Source organism: Amblyomma americanum, chromosome 6, assembly GCF_052857255.1.
Source record: "Amblyomma americanum isolate KBUSLIRL-KWMA chromosome 6, ASM5285725v1, whole genome shotgun sequence".
Lineage (NCBI taxonomy): Eukaryota > Metazoa > Arthropoda > Arachnida > Ixodida > Ixodidae > Amblyomma > Amblyomma americanum.
Window position 1 is genome coordinate 189852082 of NC_135502.1, and position 17252 is coordinate 189869333.

A 17252-nucleotide genomic window follows, 5' to 3' on the forward strand; every position below is an offset into this window, starting at 1 on the left:
TGGTTCTTGTCAGTTTTGTTGGGGGTCATTTGATAATTTGAACTTTTTATCGTCCCTTGATGTTAGATTTAATGAGATTTTGCAATAATACACATTTTGTTGAAATCTACAATAGCACCTTTGAGATACTACTTTCTTTTTAAGTTGAGTAAAGCAGACTTGTTCTGCAGGTTATATGTTTGTAGCATAAGGCGAAATGTGGTTTACGAGAAATTTGGTGCTGTGCTAAAAAATATGCAGTGAAAGCTCGTTAATCCGGTCGGCAAAGGACCAGAAAGGAAAGAGAAAAGCTAAGAAAACAATTTGTAAAGTTGTTCTGCAAGGAGCTGAAAGATTGTCGCCTGCTTTTGACATGAAAACTGCACGGCAATGATGCACGGAGGCGCGGAGCGCCTTAGTCTAACTAAAATTTTGTAACAGTTCGCAGTATATATTTACCATGACGCTAATAGCCACGCGCCAGCGCCTAGCGTGCTTCCCAACGCCGTTCAAATCCAGCGCGCTGCTCCCAGGTCACGTGGCAGGACGCAGCACACCCTCCTCCCCTTCTCTCACTCGGTGCATTCCGGAGTGATATCCGGCTAGGACTTACGCTGCGCCGTTCCGCGCTCCGTGGTGCTGCTGTTCGTGTGCTGTTTGTGTCTGATTTCAAAATCGTTCCTTCAAACGTCCGTTTGGATTTCCTGCTTATCGTAGCTTGCGCCGCGTGTCAGCAATGCAGCTGTTCGCGTACTTTGTGAAAAGTGACCGCGCCGAGAATCATGCAGCCGTTTCATATTGACAACACGTTCGGCTTCAACCATAGCAACCGCGAAACAGGAGAAGAAAGCGGTTACTGGAATGCGTCGAGTCTTCGTTTCCACAACACGTTCGACTTCAACCATAGCAGCCGCGAAACAAGAGAAGAAAGCGGTTACTGGAATGCGTCGAGTCTTCGTTTCCACAACATGTTCGACTTCAGCCATAGCAGCCGCGAAGCAAGAGAAGAAAGCGGTTACTGGAATGCGTAGAGTCTTCGTTTCCACAACACGTTCGACTTCAACCATAGCAGCCGCGAAGCAAGAGAAGAAAGCGGTTACTGGAATGCGTAGAGTCTTCGTTTCCAGGTGAGACCCATTGTGTGGCGCAAGAGTGCGTTCAATTTGCGACCGCGAAAATAAACGAGCGAGCGCAAAGACGAGAAGAAGCGGAAGGGACGAGGCTCTGTAACCTCTGTCGTGTTCGTTTCCCTTCGGCATCGCGCATGAGTCGCTGGTTGTTTCCGCGGCAGCAAAGTGCATTCCACATCGAATCATCAACCTGCTGGTCCGTCAGTGTTCACAGTGTATGCGTTGCGACGCGAGCGCCGAGGTATGTGCATAGATGCGTTTGCTGAATGGCAGGCACGCGTAGGAGTCCTAAATGTGAATGTGGCAATTGTATACCGCCCAGCAAGGCGCGTGACTATGTTTTCGGCTTTCGTTAAGGTGGTTGCCCGACTTCCTGTTCATTATTCGACGTGGGACGTGATCGTGCACTGCCTGGACGCGTGTTTTTGACGCCAGTATCGGCCCGTTGCGGACTGCCGATAGCGTGCGCCGCTCGGTCTGTTTAGCGTTCCGTTATTCGCTACGCGAATGTGCGTCTTTATAGTGATCTGATGTGGCGTCTTAAGGTTAGAACACACCTTTACGAGCCGATTACACCAGCTGTCAAGCGCACAGTGGGCGGGGTGTGACGCGCCAAGGCATGCAAGCGACTGAGCGAATTGAAGCGACGCGTCACTGCGATACCACAATAGGTAGCTGCCTGCTCGATCACTTTTGTAACATTGGTAACGTTGCCTGAAGCTGTAAAGTTCTTTTAGTTGCTAGCGGCCGTGAATAAAAATCATTGCTAAATGACGACGAAGAAGTAGCCCTAGAAAAAGAGCGCTTTGTAGCCCTTTAAAATTACGTGGTTTTGAATAACCTAAGTAGTACAGAGCTTATCATAAAAACTAGTGGGAGCAAGTGGCGTTATGTATTTGAAGTTTGGCTGTTTAAACATTTTCTTGTGGTAGTGTGAAATTCCAGCAATACATATAATTATCAGGAAGTGCCAGGCATTGTGGGTGCAAAATACACAGCAGGAAATTATGATGTTATGAAGGTGAAGTGCCTTCTCTTCAGTAGTGAAGAGGACTGAAAAGTGCTTCGTCGGAGATGTCTTCACTGTCCAGATTTGGGGCTGTTCTTGTCTGTGCCCGTTCAGCGTACATTGCAGAGCACAAGTATGTGTCGAGTTTTCTCAGATGTGTTTTTTTTCCTTCTGCGTTGAGATCAGTGTGTTGCAATGTCTGCTTTGGACCAGAACGTTGATGGCATGTATTGGCATTTCCCTATTCAAAATAACGTGTGTGCCTCTTCTCAATAGGTCATCATCAGATAGTGCCAGTTTCATGCTCAGAAAGAAGCAGTGCTTAAATGCAGATGGTCGCGGCTGGCCTCGGAACCCTTACAAAACAAGCAAGGAATCTGAGACTCCCTCTACTAGATTGTAGGGAGCGTATGAATCCGAAGCAAGCAACCAATTTTCTTTTTCTTGTTAGTGGTGGTTGGAACATTTCTCCTGTCATTACTAAAATTTCGTGGTGATTTTTAGCAAGAATCATTAACACGTTTTCTTATAGCCAAGACGCAAAAAATGCAACGTTGACAGCACAACACACAGGGTGGAAAAAAAGGGAAACCCGCACCCTCATACCACGATTGAGTCCAGAGCTGGCCGCTCAGCTCCAAGGCTACACAGCAACAACGAGCTCAATGGCATAGCCTCAGCTCAGCCACTTTCTCTCTCTCTCTCTCTAGTTCCCTCCCCACCTGTTCTCGAGTCACTAGAGACGCCCTTAAATGCATCCAGGCTTTAAAAAATGTCATTATGAAGTAATGGGCTACATGGCAGCATTCTAAGGTGGTATTACAGCATGAGAACAATGCTTTTATTCTTTTTTCCTCTAGTATCCATCTCCCATGGCACTCCTCATATAAAATCATAGTAGAAGGATAACTATGTCAAGCTTCTGCAGTAATGCCGGTGTCACATGGCACTCCTCAGAGACTGGTCCAGCAAATACGTCTTATTTCACTTGATGAAAAGAATATGAATGGTGTTATATAGTGCAGCTATGAATGCACCTCAAAGATGTGAAACAATAATTGGACTTGACAGCTTCTCTTCTGTGGCCTCTCAGCGTATAACGAAAGTAAATACAGCGCTAATTTTTACACAAACCACACAGAAAGAACAGGCAGGACAGCGCCCGTCCTGTCTGTTCTTTCTGTGTTGCTTATGTAAAAATTAGCGCTGTTTTTACTTTTGTTACACAATGTTACACCAACTAGTTCAGCAAGAGGTACTGTTAAATGAACTTTTCACTGTAGTTGCCATATTTTACTGCCTCTAGATCTTAGTGGAAAATAAGCACCGTCTACTGCAAACTACTTCAAGGTCTGTTTAATTATAGCCTGTGCAAACAAAAGCTAAAAGTGCTAAATGAAAAAAAGGTGAATGTTCACCATAAATTGTTACCTCTGTGATTATCTTGGTCAGTTTTGATTTTGTTTTGCCATTTCACTTGCTTGGTGATGACACTGTGCAAGTTCAGTGAATGTACTTGCTCTAACACACAGGAAATTAGGAGCTTGTAGTGACCTGTTTGACTCAGCCTTTCGGCATGCTACCTGATATCGTAGTTCAACAAAGCTTGAAAGAAACTGCATATACTATGGACACGAGATGTTTGCTTGCGTCTTTTTCAAATGCCTCAGACATTAAGGTGCTGGCGCGGACAGAAGTAAACGGAGCGCGCGCGCACAAGAACTGCTTTTCAGCGCCGCCTAGCAAAACCACACGTAAGCTCAAAATCGCGACACGCATATGCAGGCCCCCTACCAGCGCAACCCTCTCATTGCTCCGCTCGCCTCGCATTCAGCCGTAGTCAGGGTCATGCTGATGATGATTATGGTCGGATGGTTGCGCCCTTAGTAGCGAGCGGGCATTTCGGACGCACAGACCGCTGCCTTGATGCCACAAATCCCACGGGGGCGACGGTATTATTATGTCGTTCCATCTGTGACAGCTGTAGGCGCGTTTCCATCGCAAATAGCGCGCGTCCTTCGAACTTTAATTGCCTCTGGGATTCATTTCCATCTCGCTATAGACCAAATAAACTCAAAAACATTCGATCCACCACCGCAGTTTCGGGTTCTTTTATTACATTTACCGTTCATTTTCGGCTTGCTCCTACGAGGAACCGACGGAGCGGCAAAGCATGCGCCTTATGTGCCTGTACTGCACCACAGTGCTCCTGCATTGGAACCTCGCCTAGGAGGTCAGCTTAAAATGAGATTAAACCGCCCCTCTTGGCGCTTTTTGCAGCGCAATCCTGCCTCTCAAGGATAGTGACTGCTTCCAAATGTGCTGGATGCAGCTGTTGGGTTTCCACAGCTATATTCTCAAACCGACCAATGTCTATATGTAACCAGTAGCTGTGAAGTAATACAGCTCGCACAGAAGAGTTTGGATCACTTGCCGGGTTCTGTCGTGGCTCATACTCTGATTAGTGGGCGATCACGGGTACTTATATGCCGAATTTCGCACGCGGGGCACGCAACAGTGGCGAACTGCTGCCGCGGCATTCGTGTGGGTGAGACAGCGGGTTCTTGTAGTCATCCTAAGATCCGAAGGTGCATGCAAAGTGATTACCATGAGCTCTGCTACGCACATAACAGCGCGATACGCAGCGCACTGTCTCAGTGGTGATAAGAGCAGGATCCAGTATAGGGGCAGTTTGTTTCGGGGGAGACAGGCAGGGTGCATGCACATAGTGCTGCGTCAGCGCCTGGTAGGGCCAAGGCGAATCATCAGTGGTAACTGTAGAAGATTAACACAAATCTGCGGCAGTAGGTCGAGTGTTTCGAGCGCGTTTGCTTGCGAGTGAGACGCAGCAGAGTCCCAGCGGCAGCAAAAGTTCGAAAAACGCGGGTTGTTTGCGGCGCAAACACGCCTCCAGCTCTCTCAAACGAAGCGGCATAATGGTAGAGCCGTCCCCGCGCAATTTGCCTTATCAAGACAGCGGTCTTCGTTTTCCGAAATGTTCGCTAGCTGCACAGAGCAGGACCATCCGATCATGATCATCATCAGCACGACACAGACGCCAAACGAATGCGAGGCAAGCGGAGCATTGAGAGGGTCGCGCCGGAAGCGGGCCTGCACATGCGCGTGGCGATTTTGAGCTTTCGTCTGGTTTGGCTAGGCGGTGCGCTTCGTTTACTTCTGTCCGCACCTGTACGTGGACCACCCCGTGATATTTTCTCTATGACTGGTAAATAATTTATAATTGTCTTTCTCCTTGTTGTTTCAGTATTATCAACCGAACGATGGCTGTGATGTCTACTTGGTTTTCAGGTCATGTCAAAAGCAAGAAAACTGGTAATATAACTGCTGCTATGGCATTTGTTGTCATTCCAGCTTTTGAAACAGGCTTTTTTAGGTGTTGTAGGGAATTTAGAACTGCATATCAACATTTATATTGTAGCCTTTTCTATGCTTCAGCAGACCTAAAGGCCAACTAGGCATCAAAGCCATCATTCGGCTGATTAAGCCTAAACAACATCAGAGAAGGAAATGGAATTATAAATTATTTAATGGTAGGCAAATACCACTTGGGGATTCATGTATTCTAATGTCTAATGCAGAGTTTAAAAAAATATGTGGCCAAAGTTACGTTTTTTAAGTCCTTGAAACTTATTTTTTCGGTGTTGTCTATTTCACTGTTCTCAATTTGCAGAGGTAGCAGTGTTGAGTACTGCTTACCTTCTTTTTGTTGTTCTCTTTTCATTCACTGGTTGGGCCCTGTTTTCCTGTGTTATTTTGTGTTCTGTAATCGCATTGTGCATCCCTTTTTTTGTTTGTGAACCACTTCTGTTCAGTTTTTTTTTTGTGGCAGGCCTCATGACAGCTGGCAGCTTTCCTTTCATTTTTGCCTTCCCCTGTGTCGGTGCTCATGGTACTAGACAAACTATAGTTTACTTAAAGGCTGAATTCTAAATTGTACAGCATCATTAGGTGCCTTTTTCCTTTTTAGCACATCCCATTAATGGTGATGCCTACTGTTGCCAAGAATCTTACATTGACACAAATTTGTATCACAAGTGCAGGGCATGCTTTGCTCTCATGCAGAGTTTGTGCATTTACAGTGTATAGTTTGTACATGGTCTCTTAGTTGGTGACTGACACAGTAGCCTCATTGGGTGACTTCTATATTATTATGAAGGTTAGAATTTGTTTTTCACACTGCTGATGAGCTTTACGGGAGCTTATGAGGCCTTCAACAGTCATGTATTTTTTATTGCTTTGGTTAGGATACTGAGGCTCAAATGGGCGAGCATCTGAGGCCAAAATACCAGTATAACTTCGTGCCGTTTGTCAGCTTTCTTTATGATGTGCATAACTGTTCAAGTAGGAATAACTAAGCACCCCACCCTTCCTTTATGAGCACACCAAAGCTGAGATCTGATGGCAACTGATGAGTATTGACACCTGAAGTTGTCTTGTTACAAGCATAATGTTACGGACCACTTTAAAATTTCCTTATGCTATTGGGTTCAAATCATGTTTTTGCTTGCTGTCAAACTCGTTAAACGGAACTTTCATTGTGAAAATTAGTATAACGCTTGCAAAAGGCAGCCAGGTTCTTCATTGGATGTGAGTGGTGCACACTCGAATCCTGCTCCTGCAGCAAATCATGTCGGTCATATTGAGGTTGTTTTATGTTATTAAACATAGTTATGAAAATGGTGATACACAGTTATTACCATTTTGTGGCCCTTGATCAATTTCTGTTTTTCAGAGGCACTGTACTAAAAAGAAACTGAAGTGCACTGGAGCCGCTGGAAACCTTTTGTGTGAAGAAAAGGCATACTGACTGTGCTCATAATGAGGCAAAACGCTAAGGCGCCCGTGTGCTTTGCGATGTCAGTGCACGCGAAAGATCCCCAGGTGGTCGAAATTATTCCGGAGCCCTCCACTACGGCACCTCCTTCTTCCTTTCTTCTTTCACTTCCTCCCTTATCCCTTCCCTTAAGGCGCGGTTCAGGTGTCCAACGATTTATGAGACAGATACTGCGCCATTTCCTTTCCCGCAAAAGCAATTATTATTATTATGTGCTCGTAATAGTTTGACGATTATGCAAAATCTCAAAATGACCATTTTACTACTTCTTTATGAACATGTACTCTCTAGTGTCACGTAAGGTGTAATGACAGAACTTGTCTCTAATTTTTCTTTGCACTTCAGTTTTGTTTCTATTTATATTTCGTATTTCTTACCATGAACACCACAGGCCATGCACTCCTGTATTACTTTGTATAAGGAAACAGTGGCAAGTCAAGTGTCTCTGCGTGTGGGCCTCTCGTTGAACACTATTTTAAGGCACTAAGTTGTTTGCCTTGGACTATATCAATAGCTCATGCGCTTCTAGCTAAAAAAATAAGTAATGTTTCTTTCAATTTTGACTACAAGAACTTTGCTAACTAGGCAGCATGTTGAGGACACATTAGGTTTACTGCACGTCAAACGGCATTAGTGCGTTGCTTGACAAGGGCATGGGTAAGAACTGCAACTAGAAAATGGCTCTTACCAGTAACTGCGAAGCCGCCGCGGTGGCTGAGTGGTTATGGCACTCGGCTGCTGGCCTGAAAGACGCGAATTCAATCTCGGCCGCGGCGGTCTAATTTCGATGAAGGCGAAATTCTTGAGGCCCGTGTACTGTGCGGTGTCAGAGCACTCTCAAGAACCCCAGGTGGTCGAAACTTCTGGAGCCCTTCATTAAGGTGTCTCTCATAGCCTGAGTCGATTTGGGACGTTAAATTCATATAAACCAAACCATAAACCAAACCAGTCACTGCGTGTTGATTTAAACACTGGCAGTGCTCCTACAATTTTTATTTTAAGTATTTGCTGCCACACATACTAATCTGCGATTTTGAAATATGAAGTCAATTTTTTTCAATATTTGTGCAGTTAAAGTTGCCTGTTCTAAAATTCGAAGCAAGCAGTTGCCTTTTGTGCTTCACACTGCTATCAGAACTCACCACTATTGCATGACACCATCAACGTCAAGGTGCAAGTCTTGTGTTGGTAATAAACGAAATGATTTCTTACTTTCATGCTTCAACAGGCGTTAAAGCATACTGCTGTTGTTACTGTGAAGCGTACAAATACAATTATCATATTCCTGGCTGCAAATATTAAAATATGGCTAAGAATTTTTACATGCGTGTTCTTTTTCCTTTAGGTGTATCTGAATTCAAGGTGGAGAAGGCAATGTATGACACCGTGAAGGGAATCCCAAAGGATGCAGTATTTCTGAAGAGAACTGCCATTCTCATCTGGTCAACAGAAGCAGTTGAACTATGCAATTCCAGTGGCAAGTGCTCAGGAGGTGACAGCGGAAGGCAAGGAGAAGGGTCTTCACAAGGCTAAGCATAGAGGGCTGGGATAGTCGGTTCTGGAAAGATATATGAGACGTCATTTCAGCGCACAAAAATATGTCCGGTGTCCGTGGTGTCTATCCTCTTCGTTCGTGTATTTTTGTTCGCTAGAGTGTGAAAAATGAATGGACTGAGAGGTAATTGCTAGCTGTAGCTGGATTTATCTAAGGGGCATAAACTCACTCCATCAGTGTATGTGAGAATTACGAGTCAGGTTTGTAAGTGGTTTATAATATGAAAGCGCCAAACAAAGGATAATGCCAAACATACAAGACGTGATCAAATAATTGTAGATGTTGTCTTCATGTGCAAGTTTATTTACAGCAGGTTAATTGATGGGTTCATTTAGCTAGTGTGACGATAAAAGGCTCTATGTGCTCTATGTGCAGTGTGGCAGTGCATAATCTGTGAAATACTCAAAATGAACAACATTTAGTGAATATGTACTTCTCATGTCATGTCATTAGCAGTCATTTGCCCTGAAACTTGGATTTTAGGTACTGAGGCCTAAGTGATGGTGATTCAGTATAGGCATTCGTGAGTGCCGCCACATTTGCGATCGTCCATGAATCCTCTGGTTGCCTCTACTTAACTACGAAAATTTGTATGTTAAAACTTGTAGCCATCACTGAAAGCATTTTGCATGAAAATAAGCTTGAATTGAATGCTAGCTGGTCTATTGTTTAACTGTCAGATGCCATGATGGAAGTGACTGTTAGTCCATCATGTAGCCCATAATGAGCCCCTGTTTGCCCTTATGTTCTCCGCTCTCTTGTCTAGCTGTTATCCATAAAGTTTTAAAAGTTGCGTTCTAACTTCGGCTACTTCAGTTTACATGTAAAAAGATTTTGGCTACTTTTTACTCGAGCATAGGTGTGCTTGAGCACTCTTTCGCTAGCTTTGCTGCATGCTTTGTAAAAATAGTTTGTAGCATTGAGTATGACAAAGCATATCTTAGCCACTTTTTTTCACACTTAGCAAAGATGGCCCAGTGGGGCATGTAGAGATGGCTCGAAGCGGTTGCAATACTTTGTTGCATACATTTTGGGAGGAATCATGCAACTTGTGAGTTACGTATATGTGTGGCAGTAAACATTGCTACTTTGGAAATGGCGCCGGTCTGCCATACAATGTCAGCGACGCTTAACGAACCCCACTTGGTCTAAACTAAATTGGAGCCCTGCACTACAGTGTCCTGAAGCCATTATTGTTTTCTGCCTTGCTGTGAGAAGCGGCTCTTGCAAGTGATCTGCCTGCTTAGAACCAGTCAACTTGTTAAGCTTATTCACTTAACTCATAATCAACTCTAACATTTTTTATAACTGGAACCCTAACACCTGGATGCACCAAAAGAAGTGCATCTCACTGGAAGACAGGGGGTGCTAGGCACTACATTGAGCAATGCACAGTACGCAGAATCTAGTGTGGGTTTTGTATGTGTGCAAGTGTCTGCAGGTTTTCTGCAGTCAACTGCACCACAGGCTCAGGATATATATAGCAAGCTATACCTAAACAAAACTCATGTGCGCCCAGGCAGCTTTGATTTTAATACATTCAGCAGGAAAAATAATCTGGCAGCGTTTTTTGCACATCTGTTGGGGTTTTACCAGTGCCAGACTTAGTCGCATCTTGTTTAAGGTTTCCTTTCGAATCATTAACATTCCACCCTTGTCATTTTGTATGTGACATTCAGCTGAAAATAAATTTCAGCAGTCGGCTTTTTATGCCCTGCTGCCACTTTTTTGGAATAAAGAGGAATGGTTGTCTAAATAGATGCAGCCAGCCATGCAGTGCTTTACAGTTCTGCACCCTGTGCGCATAAAAAGTCTCAATACATGAATTTTGTCACCCTGAAATATACTCGCATCAGATATTTTTTTTAGTCGAACTACATCTTATCTCCTTTTTGTGCCCATCTTTATGGGCATCTTGTAATCATTTCTATAATTCCTTAATTTCTCTTATTTTTGGTTTCCTGCAGCAGTAGAATTTCCATATCAATTTATTTCTCTAGGCTAACAAGTATTAGTATCTCTCTGCCTGGTAATGAATCAAATTACCGGATATGCTAGAGTGCTGTCGATTGTCTCAGAAAGCCTGACTGTGTTAGAAGGACTGTCATGCTCAATATCAGCTGCAATGCCAAAATATGATAGGAATTCAGATTATGATACCGGGGTACCCAACTGTGTTGTAAATATATGCAGTTAGCTATGAATACAAAAGAAAAACACAACGCAATAATTCACATTTTCATTCACACAGCATGATGATGAACAGGGGCAAGGGAGGAGGCACCGCAAAGTGTTTTCGGTGTCTTCCCCCTTGTCCGTGTTCATCGTTGTACTGTGTGAATGAAAGTGTGAAATACTTGCTCATCCAGACACTGATTTCAAGCAAATTAATGCAAGTGGGGTGCTTTATGTGAGTAGCAGTGATTTACTATAAAGCAGAAGACAGGTGATTTACTGCAGAGGCATTGCAAGTCGTATTGAATGTGCACTGTATGTTTGCACCACTGAGCTAAATTTAATGGCAGTATTTGCTGGTTGTCTTTGCACTGTGATTATTATAGTGTATTTCACACAAATTCGTTATTTTGTTCTGTTGTTCTTTCGGCATTGTGGCAACACAGCTAGAGTCAAGCTGCTATCAGGGAAATTCAACCTATTCGACTTTGTCAGAAAAGATGCACGCTATGATGCTAGGGTCCTCCATCTTGACTTTACTGCCAATTTTGTCTACCAATGAAGCTAAGGATGCTTTTGTGCAAATGTGAGTATTTTTTCTTTGTTTACGATACGTACTTGCTCTTCGTCTTCGGCAAGAACAGAGATGATGCGGTTATGTGCATGCTTCATTGTACAATCATATGAAAAATTATGACGCTGCGAGTGTGTGCCACGCTATGCCTAACTGCGTGCAGGTGCCATCTGATGAAATGCTCGTGCCATCAAGGCCGGCGAAACGAGATTGATGGATGTTAGTGCACCTGACTTGACATCAGGAGTGCTTGAGGTTTTACACCATTTGGCATGCATTCGCTGGGATCTCTTAATTTTTTTCACGGTAGTATGTCCAAACTCACAGCATCTCAATCAAGACATTCTACGATATACCAACCACACCAAATCGAATGATACATCGACCACACCAGGAGACACCAAACGAAACCACACCAGAGCCGGTATCAGACAACCGGGTCACAGCACAGAAAACCAGACCAGAACACGCTAAAGCACACCACACTACGCCACATTAGGACCCATGTCTGAAAATCCTGGTCTGGTCGGAACACCAGACACGGTCACACCAGAACCCGTGTCTAGAAAATCCAGTTTGGTGTAAACACCTGAAACGGGCTGGTGATTTTTTTTCGACTGAGTATATGGCACTTCTTTATATTGTGCCTATGAACTACTGGCAACGTATTGGTTCCTTTTAATATAATTTTGATGCATAGTGTTTTGTTCAGCTGTAGTTTAATTTGAGCCCTCTACATATGGTGAGTCTACTTCAGATTAAGTTGGGACTTCGAAATTGCCTCATGTTGAATTTGGATTTGCAGACCTGAAAGCTTCAATTTGTACAAGTGTATTTGAAAGAGCATTTGCTGTATATAATATGTAGCCTACTACAAGAAATTAGCACAAGCATCAGCCTTGCTGTTCATAGTGGCAGCTGACGATTATGTTTTTACATCACTCATTTAGCTCCAGGCTACAATTTTGCCATGGTTCAAATTGACTTTAAAGTAATGGCTTCACTTTTTCCCCCTTATCTTGTTGTTTGGGAAGCGCATGCCATTGATTCGTGCATAACAGGAAGTTAATATAATGATGTAAAGATGGCATTTAGAAGACAACAGAGAATTCTGTTATCATTAAGCTGAGTCACACCACTGCGACCATAGGTCTCTTTGAGTCCTCTGTATTATCCTGTTCTACATCCTTCTGATTTTTTGTTGACTTGCACATGATTCCTCGAATAGGGAGTTTTATGAATGGTTCAATGTATGGTTTTCATGGCATAGTTCACTTTGTATAATCTGTACAATCTATTTCATATCAAAAAGCTAGCACTCATTGGGAGTGAGCCAGCTGATGAGGCTACAAAACTTATTATGAAGACTAGTGAAGACTCCTGTGGCCCTTATGTACACATTGAAGGGGTGGGTCGAAAAAAAACCATTTAAGAACCTACCGCTGTACAGCGAAATTTTTGGTGAGTACATGTGAATCTTCTGAAGGTTATAGACGCTTTGTGAACACACCATCTAATTGCAGGAAAAAGCTACTTTCAATCTACCTGGTGTGGTTTAAAGCACTTTCGTTATCAAATACTGAGTAGCCAACCAAATTTAAAGGACTATAGGTACCAAATTTTTGCTTTTGCGTTTTCTTCTTTGAAACCATGCGTTAGACATTCTATACAGGTACGACCACTAAATAATTTAATATTTAATTTCATAGTGGTTGTTCAAAAGTGTGAACACACACGGAGCAAGAGATGAGACACACAAACCAGCACTGATAATAGAACTGATTTTTTTATTAGGAAGAAGCACGTCATATATATACATTCGGAAAAACAGCGCACATGTGCGATGTCAACAAGACTACTAGTTCTAGTAAAAGGTAAAAACCGCTTTAAAAGCATGTGTGTATCTGCAGAACCGCTACCCACTATAAAGCATATTGATTTCTCGAAGCGATAATGTAACAGATGGCATACTCACGCACCCATTACTTTTTCTGATATTATGAAACGCCTCAGCTACTTTTCTAGTGCGCTGGTCAGAATGAGCGAACAAGACATCAGTATCGTAAAAAATGGCGTACATTTGCACGTGAAACAATGCTTAGCTAGGTTAGTTTCGTTCTTAAAGAATTAGCGTGCTCCATGAGCCGCACGTTAACGCAGTGGCCAATCTGGCCTATGTAGGTAAGGCCACAGGACAGGGATTTGATACACTACGCCAGTCTTACAGGGAACATATCTATTTTCATGATTTATTTTGCAAGCATTTCTGCGCCTTTCATGCTTTCTTTCAACTGCCGCCCCCACTCTTTCTAGCTTGATAGGTGCAGGGTACAGAACCTTTACTCTATGCTTGCTCCCCAGTCTTTTTAATCCGGTGCGCCAGCGTCTGGGCATATGGCATAACCACTACCTTTCTTCTCCCATCTTCCGAACCCTTTTCCAGCCCCGAGGTACTTGCAGACGATTTCAGCTCATGGAGGACTTTGCATTCAAAACGAAAACTGAGTCCCGGAAACCAGCTTCCCTACAGCTTTCTATTTGGGCTAAGAGACTGGGCATCATTTTACGATAAGATTTCTTTACTGCCATGCCTAAGCATCCCGTAACGATGCCACTTTTTACAAGCTCTGAATTAAAGAGCCTTTAATTCAAAAGGAGCTTTTCACTTCTAAGGGAATACTGCCAACAGACATGGTTGGGTTGGAAAGAGAATTTTCAATCAAGGAATTGCAAGACCTTTTCTTGAGGGCCTTCATGTGTGAACTTCAGCCCCGACCCATTACGTGGAAAAACATCAAGAACATTATACACAAATTCGGGATTCACTGACCTAGCCAGCACCAGGTAATCGTCCACATAACAGAAAATGCATATGTAATAACCGGCTAGACCAGTCTCACCTTTAGTATCAACCCGGCTTAGATAAATGTTACTGAGAATGGGAGCTACCTTGGCACCTATGCACACACCCGATGTTTGCATATAAGGTCGACCATCCCACTCAACAAGCGTGTTACTGCGGTAGTAAGATAACAGTTCCAGAAAGGAACCGGCTGTGATTCAACACTAATTTTAGAGCACGCATTCATTGTTGTCCTCCGTAATACTTTGCTGAACATACTGGATTAGTTCAAAGTGTGGAACATGATAAAAGAAATCAACCACATCTATGCTTAAATCATCACATAGTGCCAGGCTCTCATTTCGGTGGAAATCAGCTATTGCCTCAGAATTAGGTACAAGAAACGGATCCTTTACGCGAATTGACGACAAATGTTTGCAAAGTTTGGTAGACACAACCAACTGCCAAGAATTGTGCTCGGAGACGATTGCGCGGAAAGGAACGTTAGGCTTGTGCGTCTTATCACTAAAGAAAATTTCTAGCACCGATGTTCAGAGAAGGGGATGACTTTACTTCGGAAGTTTTAAGTATGAAGGTATAGCAAAGAAAGTGAAGGAAGCTAGCGTAATGTACAGTTTTTCTGCAATTTAATTTCTTCTTGACGCTGTTTCGGTTTCATCAGTCGAACGATGACTGGGACGTGTAGTTGGTGTTTATTTCACATGAGGCATAAAAAATCGGTTATATTATTGCTGACAGGTCATTTTTTTTCATTCCACGACTTGGAAGAGGCTGGATTAAATGTCGTAGTCAATTAAAGCTACATATCAGCGATTGTATTAGTTTTTCTAGTCGCATCATGTGACCAAAACATCAACTTGACGAGAGTCGGCGTTCGGTCGATGAAACAAAAACAGCCTGAGAGAAGAAATTCGATTATAAATTATTTAGCGGGGTTGTAGGCAAGTACCACCTTGTAATCCATGTATTTTATTATCTAACGCATCATTTGACAGAAGAAAACACGCAATAAATTTAGGTGTCTATATTCCTTTAATCACTCATGCACCTTTCGGTTATTCTTATTATGGATATTTATGTTTATTTTGGTTACGGATATTAACAGCAAACGAAATTTTCTGATATTTCAAGCATTGCACATTGTAGCATTGCATACGGCTATGAAGCATTTCCTGAAAGATGTGACTGTAACACTTTGGAAAGTGATTTTTATCCACCATACTGAATATCAATTTGATGTGTGTTTATTTGTTCACTTTTACATCTCCTATGCAGCGCAGAATCCCTACAGCCACCATGAAAGGCAACAACAGAGTGGCTGCATTCGTGCTGGGGGCGAGAGACTGGGATGGCAGTCGGGAAGTTTGGATGAAGGGGCAGACCCTTCACCCCAGTAATTGGTGCTTTGTATGCAAGGATGCCCAAAATGTCTTGCAAAAACAAATAAATAAATAAGGAGCATTCTTACTTGCATTGTACTTTCAGTAGTAACATGTACACAAAAATTACTGATGAAGTGAAGAAAGCCTCTCTGGGTTGGCAAGGTGGGCCTTAAGTCTAATTGGGTCGGTGGGCCCAAAGGCATACAGCTATTGGTTCTATATGGGTTACCTTTGTTGACTTCCCGCAAGTTATCACCTAAGAAGCCCACTGGGGCCAGAACGGCTAGACCACAGGGGCCCAGTACGGGCTAGCCCACGGGTGCTCAGTACGGGCTAGCCTACGGAGGCCTGACACGGGCCAGCCCGCGGAGGCCCGACACGGGCCAGCCCACAGAGGCCCGGCACGGGCCTGCCCAAGGAGATCCAGCGCAGAGCCTTGTGGGGCTATGCAGTAAGCCCACTGAGCAGCCCTTGAGGATCCCCCCCGATGCCGAGTTGCAAATCCCGCAAATATCCCACGTCGGGCCCCGATTTGAATTTTTTTATTTCTTGAATTTTTTTATTTCTTCGTGGTCCTGGTCGCCCTTCAGGAGCCCGTAGCCAACACGAAACTCAATATCAGACTTTCCACATGGACACACAAACCTGCATCCTGTTCCATAAACTCTTAAAAGCACAAGAGGCCACCCGTCGATCGACTCCGGAATATTCCTATATTATGGTCACGGTCTTACCTTTGAGGAGCCAAGACCCCTCGATTCATGTACTTATATACACTGGCCCCCTAAAATATAAAAACATAGGTAACTTTTTCCAAGCTCTTTACAGAAGCAATGCGCGTACACCGACGCGAACCCCTATTCAACGCTCCATGTCGGCAATGGGGCTACCTTAGGGAGGAACCTCGAGGCAGAAAATTGGAGGAACTAATTTTGACTCTCGGTCTCACCCTCTACTCCGATCCGGCCAACCCCGCTCGAATGGGCAACTCAGGAAGCACGGTTACATGCCCAGATTTGATCCCTACCCGCAATATTCGGCACGCCGAGTGGCATAATAGCCAGGACATCCTTGGAATAACCGCTGTGTCATGAATACCACCATTTACACACGGCTCTTTAAACGCCGCACATTAGAAGCATATATTCCCGATTGCGCTCAACTCCTCTCGACGCTTCCCGGTCGACATAGTTCCCTCGGAATATCATGAGTGGGTGACCTCTCTAATAACAACTCTGCGCACAAACGAACAATGCATCCAGCTCACCAACTCTACCCTCCGCAACCTCACCGAACGATCGAAAAGCAGAGAGGACAAGGAACTCAGAGACCGCATTCTTGAGCTCACCCAGAAGACTACCGGCTGTGCCGCTCAGTTGGCCGACAAAAACTGGGTGGATCGATGCAACACTGTGGCGCGCCAGATGTCTGGCCGGGAACACGTGGCGTCTCTTTCGTGCACTTAATGAACTCCCTCAAACGCGTGCTAAAACGGCATGGCACCTCCAACGTGCAATGCATTACTTTCACGCTACTGCAACACAACTGGCCCGAACATTGTGTTACAGATATATGTGTAACACGGTGGACCCTCGCCTTTCTCTATGCTCATACATAGGACAAACAACTCTGGAGCTGGACGCCCCCTTCAAGCTCCATGATTTGAAGGTGGCCCTCGCTAAAATGAAGCGTGGTACTGCACCGGTGTGAGACTAGGTTTCACTCAAACT

The 17252-nt window shown here is 44.0% G+C and overlaps 1 long non-coding RNA gene across 1 annotated transcript; it reads left to right on the forward strand.

Annotated features, from left to right (window-relative positions):
* Positions 1 to 583: 583 nt before the first annotated feature.
* On the forward strand, positions 584 to 15593 carry LOC144094225 (uncharacterized). Its single transcript, XR_013306486.1, has 3 exons — positions 584 to 1106; positions 8319 to 12738; positions 15416 to 15593. It is a non-coding gene; the product is annotated as an uncharacterized LOC144094225 (long non-coding RNA).
* The last annotated feature ends 1659 nt before the right edge of the window (positions 15594 to 17252 follow it).